At 40.7% G+C, this 4,732-nt stretch overlaps 1 long non-coding RNA gene across 1 annotated transcript; it reads left to right on the plus strand.

Annotated features, from left to right (window-relative positions):
• Nucleotides 1-221: 221 nt before the first annotated feature.
• LOC123970190 lies at nucleotides 222-2,975 on the plus strand. The gene is made up of 3 exons (XR_006824900.1): nucleotides 222-340; nucleotides 2,231-2,281; nucleotides 2,498-2,975. It is a non-coding gene; the product is annotated as an uncharacterized LOC123970190 (long non-coding RNA).
• Nucleotides 2,976-4,732: the final 1,757 nt, after the last annotated feature.

Genomic DNA, 4,732 nt, shown 5'->3' on the forward strand with positions numbered 1-4,732 from the left:
GGAAACACCACGGTAATAGGTAATCTCGAATTTTAACATGTGTATTTTGTCAGTTTTATTGGACTGATAATGGGACTGTAGTGTTGCCACATCATCTACACTCCCGCACCATATCTTACTAACAGAACAGTTTCAATCCTGCACACAGTTACCAGCCACAGTTTGCCTCTGTGTTGAGGAGTATCAGTTTCTAGAGTCAAGTTACATTGTAGGAAACTGTGTTGGACTCTTCAGGGGGTGGCCGTGGTCAGTGCAGTGTCCAAGCTTACAGGCTTGATGACACACTGTGTGGACGGAGGACTTCATCATGGCAAGGAGGGGAGACAGCTGGGTAAATGAGGTGTGTTTGCCAGAACACTGGAGGGATGTGCGGGAGTGGAGCATAGAGAAGAGACAAAACCACAGAGTAAGACTGTCTCTGACCTCTGAGTCAGTTCTGTCCTGCTCGTTCTCTCTCTGACTTCACTCACAGTCACCTGAACATTGTGTGGTCTTGTTTTCAAGGAATAGTCTTTCTTACAGCTGTTGCACATTTAGCTGTGAACTGCTGTGTGCATGGTTTTCTCCCAGTGCAGGCATTACTAAATCATTTAGGTATGTATTCTATATACTACAGCACCTCTATTTGTCCAGCTGATCAATAGGTGTCAGTACTCCTTTACTTATCTCTAAACTGTGCTGCATATTCTGTGCAATGGCTCTATTAAGTATTTGTATGTACAAAAATGAAAAGCTTGCATGACTTGTCATATTGAGTCCCGTTGCTATGGGAGCTGAAAAAATAAATGCACCCGTAATCAATGAAATTGAATCATCAGAAGCAGCATGTGCTTATATATTGTATGACCTTGTGTGGGACACCATGTAATGATTGCATATCTGTGTGTCCATTGTATGAACAAAATAATTCAAGATCAGTCCATTAAAAGACTTTACTTTGACGCCATTGGTTGTTGGCACAGACAAAATTCAGTTAATAACCGCGTGTTTATGTGTGTGTGTGTGTGTGTGTGTGTGGTTTGATCAAATTAGATTGGCTTTAATGTTAACAAAAACAAACAAACAACCCACCAACAGTCATTAGATTCTGATACAAATGTTGGAAGACTCTCTTCTTCTTCTATTGACATACAATGAAGTACACATCACAGCTTACAGAAGAAAAAAGAATCAACAATTCTGAGCTACTGGGATTTACAAGTCATGTGTTTTACAGGCTTTGAATTAATAGAAAAACAAACTGAACCAATGAACTGCTGGACCTCCCTTATGAAAACCAAGATGTTTTTAAAACAAAGCTTTTTACCTGTAAATGTATATCTATAACATTCAGCCAAAAAAATGGAATGAATAGAAAAATACAGTTGAGAATTCAAATTTAAAGTATCTTCTAGGATTCAAAACAGTGCAGTACCACAGAAAAACACGACATCACCTTTTTCCAATTAAGCCACAGCCACTTCAGACCAGGGAGAAAAGATAAAAAAATAAAAATCTCTCATGTAAAGTGGCCTGTTCAAAATGTAGGGCCTCATCATTCACTGTAAAAAGCTGAAAATAAGTTTAAAGGCCTAGGAATTCGGTTGCCTCGGCCTTTCTGTGTGGAGTTTGCATGTTCTCCCCGTGTACGCGTGGGTTCTCTCGGGTGCTCCGGCTTCCTCCCACCGTCCAAAGACATGCAGGCTAGGTTAATTGGTGTCTCTAAAATTGTCCTTAGGTGTGAATGAGAGTGTGAGTGGTTGTTTGTGTATGTGTGCCCCTGCGATGGACTGGCGACCTGTCCAGGGTGTACCCCGTCTTTCGCCCAATGTCAGCTGGGATTGGCTCCAGCCCCCCGCGACCCTGTATTCAGGATAACGGGTTGACAATGGATGGATGGATGGATGGATGGATGGAGGTTTTCGGGTGCCTTCAAACATTTGACCAAATACGGAGGAAAATATTTCTTCTAGACTAAACCGTGTCATTAACAGTTTTTACAGCGATCAAAGAGGACTGTTCTTGGCAACTAAAACTAAACTAAAAAACCTGTCTGTTAGAAGGGATGTTTAGCACTTTCTGCTTAATAATTTCTCAACCAAAATCTGAAACCACTCTGCTCTGGGCAGTGATCAAAAGGTGCATGATCCAATTCCACTATGCAACATCTCTCTAAATGATGAAATACTTAATTTGTCGCTTTCCTTTTACCCCCCTTTCCTCTGTCTTTCCTTCTCTCTTCTCCACACAGATGTGGGTTTTAGATGTGGAGGCTGTCCTCATGTCCATGGCGAGACAGCTGGTGAGTCATTTAGCAGAAAATATTGACTGTAATAATATGACTGGATAGATTAGTCAATAATCTACAAATTTGACAGTAAATCTAAATGATACTATTATGATATTATCAGCGTCTCTTGGCAGTTTGTACTGGTTTGTCCTGTGTTTTTGAAAGTGGGATCTTTAATAGATTAAGGGCAGTGAAGTATCAAACTTACTTATCTTTTCCTTTACCCAGAATGCTTCTCTGGAGAAATATCCTCGTTATAAAAGTGGAAACAGCCCAGAGTGTCGCCCTCCATCTTCTTCAAAGCACAGCAGGTCCCTCTCCAGTCAACCATAGAGGCTTTAGATGTTCTTAAATTATTTGAAGGCAGAAACACATTTTTCTGTTCCCTTTTTCCCTTCACTTTAAGCCATTCCTATTGATTGATTTATAGCACTGTGGCTTTGTGTGCTGAAAATTAAAAAAAAATAATAATAATAATAATAAATAAATATATATATATATTGGTCTGGACACAGTTTTCAGAACAAACCTGACTGCTTCAATCACTCACGCAATGATCGCTTCTCTTAAGCTGTTGTTTGACATTCAGGCGAGGAAGGTGATTACTCAACTGTCCAATAAGCAATGAAAAGAAGTGTCCAACTTGAAGTTCTCTGGAATGTAACTTTTTGTCATTTCTCTGTTCTCAGACCAGAAATAAACAAGTGTTTTCTGTGATGTACACGGCCTGTTGAGTCTTTATTTAAAGAGAAATCCAGACCCACATTGTCAGCAGCACAAAAACAAGCTGCCAGGGCTATTCTCTCATTTCATTTGACATTTTTTACTGTCTGCAGGAGGATTCTCTAGCATGTTGAATGATGAGCAAATCATTTACAACAACAATTTAGCCCTACGTATGTACAGGATCTCGGCAATTAATGCTGTTTTTCATCTTTTTATGTGCAATTTCCCCTGCCCACAAATGAGATCTTATTTCCTGCCTGATTACATAAGTGATTCAATCCTTGTTGATATCAAGGTCGTTTTCCTGTTTGTAGTCCCGGGGACACCAGTGTGCATTCAATTTACGTTCCACAGGGACCAACAGGCCACAGAGTTATTTTTGAAAAGGGACAAAACCAGCACTGTGACAGGAATACGGCAGAGAGTTATGCATCTACTGTATCTACTCTTTTAAGAACTCTATTATCGTAAATGTCTCTGTTTACCACTGTGACAACGGTGTACCAAATCCCTCCAGCCCTAGCAGGCAGAAGTCAGGGGGAACTAATGTGCCTAATATGTCGCCAGGAACATCGCCTCTGCCAAGTGTGCACTCTAAATCTGCCTGTGTAATCAAGGCCGTATACGACATGAATATCAGTCGATAGTGGCAGCAGCACTTCCATATCTCGCTGTTGCCTCCTGCCATGATGAGCCCGTCTGACTCAAATTACAAGGTAAAAGCGTGTTTTTGTGCACTCAACAAAGGCGAGCAGCTTGGGTAATGAGTATGATCTTCCTGCACACTCTGGCAGACCATGGGAGTTAATCTAATGATGCAGGAGAGAGCCATGATTCCTAATGGCCTCAGAGAGAGAGAGAAGCAGGGAGGTAGGGACACCAATACAGAGCACCTCTTTCTTCCCCAATCACTGGGGCAGCACACTTTTACTGCAGATGTAATCATCTCTCCACTACACTGTGAGATTTTATATATAAAAAAACCCTGAGTGAAGACCAGGTGTCACGGCTGCTGCAAGCAAGGTAAAAGGAATACAGGGGATAGAACCCAAATTCAATCTGAAAGGCAAGTGTCAAAACCAGAAAAGCAGTCTAAGGCAGGCAAAAAACATAAACCATGGTCCTAAACAGGCAGGTAACAGGTCTCAGGTAAATCAGTTGAAACAGAAAAAAAGTATAGGGACTAGCAAAGCAGGATGGTGCATACGGTAACACAACATAACATCTGGCAAGGAACAAAGGAAGAAGATAAAGAAGTCAGGTGATGGGGAAAGGAGAGAAAGTCAAGGGCATCTGGTGGATATGTGGAGAATAGCACAGAAGGGCCTGGGAAAAGATGGCTCGAGAGGAGGTTCATGAAGATTGTGACACTGGGAGTAATCATAGGAAAAGAAGTGAACTCGTGTTGACAAAGTGATTATAGTTGTGCTGTTGATTGTTTAGACATCAAGTCAATGTTGTGACCACTTTGTTTTATCACGCTACAGTCCCATTTGCTGTCATGAACAATAGTAGCCTACATTGTTTAATGTATGGTTTCAGTAAGTTTTGTTTCTTTTATTTATACATTTAAGAATAATTAATTTATAAAACAGTTTGTTTTAAATTCCAAAGACAGATGACATTTCCCCCCATTAGTGAGTTACAGCAGCTAAAATTAATACAACCATGCATATTCTGCATATGCATATGGCTCAAAACAGAATCATAGTTCTATGATGACCTCTGTTTTAGTGG

The sequence above is a fragment of the Micropterus dolomieu genome, linkage group LG04 (assembly GCF_021292245.1).
Source record: "Micropterus dolomieu isolate WLL.071019.BEF.003 ecotype Adirondacks linkage group LG04, ASM2129224v1, whole genome shotgun sequence".
NCBI lineage: Eukaryota > Metazoa > Chordata > Actinopteri > Centrarchiformes > Centrarchidae > Micropterus > Micropterus dolomieu.